The following is an 8,922-nucleotide window of genomic DNA, read 5'->3' as shown; positions in this document are numbered from 1 at the left end:
TGACGGTTCGGGGATCTGTCAGCCATCAGCCATAGTTTTATCCGCGGGACGTCAGCAACGCGAGGTGAGTCTCCTCACTGTTTTTATGGGTCGAAGGCACCAATGTCGGCCCATTTGGTTTATGTATTGTAAGAAGATCTGGGGGTTAGCCCTAGGCATTATGTATGAAAGACTAGGAGGTGGCTCCTGGCACACTGTATGCTAATTAGCTAAGTAGAGTAATATGTATGCTAGTTGTCTTTGTGATGCATGCATGGAAGACCAGGAGGTGGCTCTTGGCACTTGTCTGTAAGACCCAAGGGTGGCCCCCGGCTTGGCAAGAAAGACCACGAGGCGCCCCGTGACATAATGGGAAGACTATGTGCGACACATATCACCTTTATTGATTATGATATATGAATGATATGCATGGCTCACGGTTATGTATGGCATGTATGGATCAGTTGATATGTATGGTATGTGGTATTTGGGGAACTCACTAAGCTTCGTGCTTACGGTTTTCAGTTTTGGTTTCAGGTACTTCTTCTTCAAAAGAAAAGGAGTCGGCATGATCGCAATGCATCACACTATGATTATCCGTATTATGAGATCTTCGGGGATTGTACTCTGATATTGTTTTCCTATGACATGTTGTGGTTTTGACACTTGGGTTTGATTATGATTTGGATGACACTGTTGATGCTTTTAGACTACCGTTTTTATAATTTACTTAATTAAAAATGTATTTTTATGTTCTGAATTTTAGGATGTTACACAACAGAATCGCGAAAAGTTGATCCAACTTGCCGAGTTCACCCATGAACTCGCCGAGTTCACCCATGAACTCGCCGAGTTTCCCCTTTAGCCAACATAATCGGGAAAAATTGATCCAACTCGCCGAGTTCACCCATGAACTCGCCAAGTTCATCAGGAAACACACCTCTTAATCTATTAAGTTACTATTCTCGAAACTAACAGGTCCACCACTTAGATCTTAACTGAAATAACGCCTAGAAGGGTAAAGTTTCCAACTTTACCCTTAGGAACCATCCTAATGGGTTTAGAACCAAAACCCTAAGCTTAAAAGGTTAAGGCTTAATCAATAATCACTTATTCATGAAGAAAAAGCCCCAAAATACAGATCTGGTCCTTAAAGGCTGCAAGGTCACGTAAAGTTTCCAACTTTACTCTCATGCATAGCTAGGAGAAGTTCAAATTATAAAAAGAAGTCATAATAAGGACTCAATGGATGCAAGGAGCTTTTAAGACCATACAGTTGGCACCTTTATGCCAAAAGAGCTCGTTAAGATTATGGATCTGAAAGAATAACCCCTTTGGGATGTCCTACACTCCATCAATCATTGAACTTGGCTAAATCATGCAAACTAGCCCCAAAAAGAGATCTAAATAAATATTAAGCAAGGTTAGGACTTTATACCCGAAATAGGCTGGAAATGGAGCAAAGAATCAAGATCTGAAGGCTCCTACTTGAATCACCACCTTGCACCAAGCTTCTCCTTCTTCCAAAAGCAGGAACTAGGCATTACATTGTATATAGGCGAATAAAATTTTCTTTGTTGGCGGTGGTTGATCACAGGTTTGGTCCCAGGGCTATTGATTATGGGGTTGTGTGCTGCCTGGCCGGAGCTCTCCCCTCTGAGTATTATTGGGAGGCAGAAGAAGTGGCCCATTCGTCTATATGGGGATCAGATTCTGGTAAACTCTTCACTTATGGGTTATTTATTATTTCGAATTGATATATCTATTTAAAAATTAAGGTTTAAAAACTATGATTAACAAATTTTGGGTGCCTATCGAATCAGCTGTCAAAAGTCAACCTGACAACCAACATGTCTGAGCACTTCCTGGTCATCTAATATTACTGGGAATGCTAACATTGTTAAAAAAACTTTTGGATCATCGCTCATTTGACATACAACAAGGTTATAACTTTACTTTCATTTTGGTCAGTATTTTTATGAGCAAATGAGTTGATTTCACAATTGGGTAAAATTTGAAAACAAAAACATTTAGTGAATGGGTTCAATGGTTTACAAGCTAAAACTTACTCTAATGATGTGTTTTGAAATCTAATTAAGACTTGTGTAGTATTAAAGAGGATTGGTGTATTGTGAATTTTCATTTCCGTATTACAATGGTGATGAACTTTATCTTATTTCATTTTGAAAGGTTTATATGTCGTTGACAGGTATGTTATATTATTGATAAAAAAATGGTTTTTATTTCTTGATTTATAGTACTTTTACTTATTAATTCTTTCATTTTTAGGATCACAAGTGCCCTACAACAGGAGTTATCAGAAGCTAATATAATGTGCAAGAGTATGCCAATAAGAGGATTGGTATCATCAAAAAAGAGTAGGATGGAGCTTTATTTGGTGTCATGGAACCAAAATGAAAAATTGTTTCGTCAAAAGTTACATGATGAGAAATGATAATTTTATTTGTGTCAAAACTGAGACAACGGTAGCCTTTGTGATTGGTAGGGTAGCCAAGAAATATGTAGGGGTGGATCGAGGAGAGAGTTTGTGTGGGGCATCGATGTGAGGAAAACATAGGCAACCGAAGACACGAAGATGGTCATAGGAAGGGAATTTTTTTATAAATTCATTTGGGGGCAATATTCTCATTTTACATGTTATTACTTGATGACAAAATTTACCCCAGGCGAAAAGGCCGAAAAAATGCCAGAACTTGAAAAGATGGTTAGCAAGTAGCCTTCGGAGGTCATAAAGATTCGGAAAGAAGAGGAGAAAATGGTAATTTAATGTGTTATTATTCAGCTTGAGATGATAAGGACAATATTTTATATTTAGGTATCAAATACACTAAATAGCAATGTACTTTTCATAATTTCTTTTGATTTTTTTCCAAAAAGTTAACTTCAATGCCCTTAGTTACATTCTCCATTTTTAGGAGTAAAATGTGCTAAATAGCAATGTACTTTGCATTTGTATGTATTTTTTTTTTCAATTTCTTTTAATTTCTTTAACAAAAAACCAACATACATTTACATTCAGTTCATTTTCTATTTTTTGGTTATAAATGCAGTAAATAGCACTATACTTTCAATTTATAGTTTTTTTCCTATTTTTTTAAAATTTGTTTTGATTTTTTTTTTCCAAAAAAGAAACACTAACTACCAATGTACTTTGATTTTACACCTGCTGATTTTTGTTTTCAACAATTTATTTGATTTTTTTACTAAAAACCGAAGCACATTGTTATTTGTTTTATTCCATCAATTGTATGTTTCTTGTTCAATCATGATGCCTATTTTTTTGTAGATCTTGAAGAAGTGAAAGCATCAGAATATTATTCAGATGTTGGATTCGGTTGAAACCACACAAGAGTTATATGTTGTCACTTGAGGGGATTTTCTCGACTAATTTGGAACTTCATCGTTAGTTTTGACTTGGATTACCAACCCCCGCAAAGCTGGGAAATCTTCACTACTAGATCAACCAATTACGAAATGGATTGGACGATTCTTGAAGAAGTGTGATTTCTTTCATGTTATTAGTTTCCGTTCCTTACGGAGGTGGTGTTTTTTTTTCATCTCATCATGGAATTGAATGAAAGTTTGCGATATGACCTATTTTTATTTATGAATATTTGACATCACAGGTCTATTAAATATACCGATTTATTTATTATAGTAATATTAATTAACATAATAAGATGTTACTCGATCTCCTTTCAATACCCTAGCGGAACTTCTCTAGTCTTGGAAAAAGAAGTTTTATATAAAAGTAGTAAAAAGACTTTTCTACCATTAAGGATTCAAGGCCAAGGGTAAGAATTGACCTATTTATTGAACAAACGGTCTATCAATCTTCCAACACATGATCAAAATCAGAATATATACACACGTCACAAACAAATCAACAAAATCATTTTCGTTAACCCCCTAAACTTGAGACCCATCGATACATATCTCGAATGGACTATCAAGATCTGTATCAGGCGTCTTACAAGCTCTATCCTGCATCTCACATGGCGTTTTACTTCTATCAGGCGTCTTACAACCACCGCCACCACCATCTTCTTCTTCTTCTTCTTCCTCCTCTTGTTCTTCTTCTTCTTCTTCTTCGACTTCATCTCCGTCCAAACTAGACACAATATCATCAAGACTCATCGGTAGACTATTTGAAAAACTCAACTTAGGTTTGAATTTGGGGATCACCATCTCATCAACTTCATGGTTCAGTATCTGCAACACCCGCCTCATGGACGGCCTCATTTCACTAACAGGGTTCGCACAGCTCAACCCCACCATCAAAAGCCTCTTACCTTCTTCTTCATCAAACTGCCCAATAAGCCGCTTATCAATGGCTTCCAAGATCTGATTTTTCGTGTACATCTCCCACACCCAATCCACCAAATTCACCATATCATCACCATCACTTTCCTTCTCAATCGGCCTCCGCCCACAGCAAACCTCCAGCACCACCACGCCGTAGCTGTAAACGTCTGTTTTATCAGTAGCTTTTCCATAATGAAGATACTCAGGAGCCAAATAGCCGACAGTTCCAGCTGTAAGAGTCGAAATAGGGCTTTTATCGTGCTCAATCAACCGAGCTAACCCGAAATCGCCTAATCGGGCATTGAAGTTAGCATCCAACATGACATTACTCGATTTTATGTCTCTGTGGATCACCAGTTTATCACATTCTTGATGAAGATAAGCTAAGGCTGAGGCTAACCCGATTGCGATATTGTATCGTTGGTGCCATTTTAAGAAACCCCAGTGGTGGGTGTCTTGATACAACACATTGTCGATGCTTCCGTAAGGCATGAGCTCGTAAACGAGTAACAATTCGCCCTTTTCGATGCAATATCCTTGTAGAGGAACAAGATTTTTGTGTCTTAAGCAAGCGATTACTGATAATTCAGCGAAGAATTCCGTTTTGGCGTCGCAGGAACTTGTAGATCTTTTCACAGCTGCGGTGGTTCCCGACGATAGCATAAACGCTTTGTAAACTGTGCCGAATGAGCCACTTCCGATGATGCGACTTGGATGGAAGTCATTAGTGGCGATCTTGAGCTCTCTGTAACTAAATTGCCTTGGGTTTCGTGTTACCTCTGATTTTATGTTAATCTCTGTTTTAATTTCCCTCCATTTCTTCACCGAAATGTACCCGAAGAGAGCAAGAATCGCGAATACGAAGACCGTGCCGGAAACTTCAAGACCTAATTGGATCAATTTACGATACTGTTTGATGTGAGAATCAACCCGGAACCCAATCAGAGGGCTCGTGAAGATGGTGTTATCTGTAACATTGTGTGGGTTGTTGATTCTTGGATTGAAGTATTCGACCCCATACGATTTGAACTTCCAGTGTTTGATCAAATGGGTCTCTGTGCTTCCTTCGGTTGATGCTGAAAACCCCAAATACATATGTTCTTGAAAATAGCTGGAAAGATCGATATCCATGTTTAAAAGCGGGTTATTGGGTTTGAAACGTGAACGCGTCAAGAACACCTTGAGATTCTTTTGACCGTGATCGTAATCAATCCATGAAGTGAAGGAAATCCCAGTTCTTAAATCGATTCCAGCATCCATGCAATCTGCTGTTTTGATCGAATTCAAGCTATCGATATCTAACCCGACATGGTTATTATTTGGGTCATTGAAGTGTGGGTCAAGCCGGGTGTCGTATTCGATTGCGATGAATTTGTTTTTAGTTAATCGTGACGAATCCACAAGACCCAAGTAGCCGCCGGGGGACCCGAGAGTGCGGTTTTCCGGCGAGATGAAGAAGGTGAGTCCGTCGCCGACTGGGGATAAAGGGTTGAGGTTTACAATGGAGAAGGAGAATCTTGTGGAGAATGAAGCGGAGGAGTTGGTGCGGTTGCTGGAGAAACGGACTGGTGTGGTGTACATGATAGTGCCGGAGGAGGATGCGAGTAAGTTGGACTCGAGAGTGAGTCCGGCGACGCCATGACGGAGGTAGGACTCACCGAGGAGGGTGAAGTTTTGGGGAGGGAAAGATTGGAATTCGATGGTGGTGTTGTGTGAAGACGCCATTGATGGGTCAACTGCGAGATTGAAGGTGAAAATGATCAAGAAAACAAGGTGTTTTCTTGGGTTCATGATGAAGATTATCCAAAGTTCAGACGGGGCTGAGTGGAGACGGTGGCGGTGGCGATGGTGGTCGCGGCGGAGGAATAGGTTTTAAACGGTTAGAAAGAGAGGGTTAGAATGGATGGGTTTGTCAACAGGATTATATTGCAAAGGTTTATATATGATGAAATGATAATGAAATGTAATTGTGTATAGTGCAAAACGGCATCATATTGAGACATTTTGCTCGAAACTAAAATTTGATAGTGTTATTAGTTATTAACAAAATTTCCAAAATATGACGTATTCTATCACAAGGGAGTCACCCATTTCATGAAAATGGTTTTTAGACCCTTTCCAATTCATCTTCATTTTTCCCGGTAAATGAAGTAAAAAATAGAGTAAATAGTGTTTCATATCCAACCCTACTCCATTTTCTATCTTATTTTTTACCCAAAAAATATATTCCTAGAATATTCCATTTTTATAACTTATATATATTGTCAAATATACCCATCTACTAATTAAACTCTATATTTATGATTAATTAATATAAATTAGTATGTAACATGATATTATAAATATTAAATATTGCATTTAAATTATAATTAGTAGATAAAATAAACTAGAAATGTATAAAATAAAAATGAAAGAGACTAAAATTGGCAACCAAACTTCACCTCAATTTTTTGGAGATATGAATAGTATTCCCCCATATATGGGGACTATTCATATCTCCAAAAATGAGATAGGGTTGGAGAAGAATGGATGAAGAAATGAGGGAAAAATAGAGTTTGAGGTGGGTTGGAGATGCCCTTACAAAATCATTATAATTAGCGAAATAATTTTTTCACAAAAAATTATTCTGCTAACAATTTGCAAAATTGTTGAACAGGTTTTCATGATGTCATCGACTATTTAATTTTATGATGTTAGGTCTAGTAAACACCTACAATGTTAACTATTTTCAATCTTGTTTTCTTATTATCACACAATTTTTTTCAATCTTAATTGCTAGTCACAAAATGAAACATTTAAAATATTTTCTTGTAGTGGAGGAACATGAAAGAAAGCTCATAGTGTCTTGAAGTATATTTTTCATGAATCGGTTTTTGGATACATTTTCTAGTAACCCCATTTTGGGTTTGTTAATTTGGTGGTGGTAAAATTACGTTTAGCATATAGCATATCAGGTTGTCTTTCAAATAATATGAACTAAGTAATGTTTGGAGCTACTTGACGAAGATAATGTGAAAACATTAATAGATTTTGTTCATTATATGTTGCCATATATGATAACATAGTTTGTTGTCGAGGATTGTAACAATGGAAATCGATTGGGTACATGAATCAATTAAATAGTTTTTCACTGTTATGATAAGGCTTTATAAAATAGTTACTATGGTCATTACTATTCTTCCATCTCAGCAAATAACAAAACCACACCCCATCAAAATCATGTTGGTATTGGCGGACAAAAAGATCCTAATAAGCATATGAAATCCCAACATACGCCTTTCGAACGTTGCCTGACGTGCTCGAAATTACCTGACTTCAGCTTGGGTTGCAGTAAGTTCTCTCTGCAGGACCTCATTATGGTCCAGAGTTCTTCCATAAGCAGCTTGTAGATGGCGAATGCGGACTGTATTGACTCCCGCATCGGCATCAACTTCCATGACTCGGTTGATGGCTGCCCTACCCTGCTCGTCATTTCGAGCAACCTTGCGAACCAGAATAGGCAGGATTCTGTCTGCTGAGCCTACCTCGCTCAAATTGTAGAAGCTTCGGTCTCCGTTGTAGGGTAAGGGTTGACCATGTTCTTGACTCCATCTGCCCAAGTTCTCCGCCCACAAAGGCGTCGGGCCTTGAAAAGCCGGACGAGGGTTAGGATTTGGGAATGGGGCCACTAGGGGTAAATCATTTACTTCTGGCTCTGAGTCAGAATCCTCCGGGAAGTTTTCTGCGAAGTCATCATTTAAAGGAATTGCATGATTCTCTTCTGGCTCTGCATCGAGCCAACCACCATTTCCTTGGTTGGGGAAGTACGGGTCGCCGGGGAGATGGAATCCAACCATGTTATCTACGCGAGAATAGGAGTAAAAGAAATAGTTAATAGACGTACTATTTAAGATAATTATAGGATGATCCTTACCAGATACTCCAATATTTGCGTAGTTCATACCAATCACATGTAACCAAGATAGAATAGACATTCGAATAAGTGACCCTAACTCTAAGTCCACAACCAAACAAGGAACAAGAAGTAAAGCAAAGATCACAGATTCTAAGTCTATGACACCTTAGTCACATATAACCTTAGCGTATCCACTCAACAACTATTGACATACTAGTAAAGACCTTTTAGTTTGCACATAAGTAATTATAGTAACACAAAATACTCCTATAATATTTTAATTTTATGTTTTGTTCTAAAGTTTTCATTGTAGTAGTGTTGGTAAGTTTTTAGACTTGCTGCAACACCACAACCATTCCTAGGCACATGCTAATCATTTCTCGGAAAGATATAGTTGATCAGGCTATATCACTCCCAGATCTGATTATATGTCCCCAAGCCTAATTATGTTGTCCAACAATCGCAATACTTTTGTTTTGTTCTAGTATGGCACTGATCCTAGTATGAATGCCTGTATGTATACTTTAGTTAAATATTTTATTATTTAAAAGTATAAAGTCTTGGTCAGAGTATTTTAATCCCGATGTGTTTATAGTTGTATATCTTTTATGGGTTGATATACTCAATTCACTATAAACAAAGCTCTGATACCAATCAGTCACACGCCCAAACCAGAACGACAGAAACATTCGGGGGCGGAGGACGTCATGTACAGTATCATA

The 8,922-nt window shown here is 37.9% G+C and overlaps 1 pseudogene; it reads right to left on the bottom strand.

Moving 5' to 3' along the window:
- Positions 1–3,726: 3,726 nt before the first annotated feature.
- On the bottom strand, positions 3,727–6,262 carry LOC145140810 (putative L-type lectin-domain containing receptor kinase S.7 pseudogene; annotated as a pseudogene).
- Positions 6,263–8,922: the final 2,660 nt, after the last annotated feature.

The sequence above is a fragment of the Lactuca virosa genome, chromosome 9 (genome assembly GCF_052849685.1).
Source record: "Lactuca virosa cultivar CGN04683 chromosome 9, Lactuca_virosa_CGN04683_v6, whole genome shotgun sequence".
NCBI lineage: Eukaryota > Viridiplantae > Streptophyta > Magnoliopsida > Asterales > Asteraceae > Lactuca > Lactuca virosa.
The sequence above is the reverse complement of the archived record's forward strand: the minus strand, read 5'-3'. Positions and strand labels throughout refer to the sequence as shown.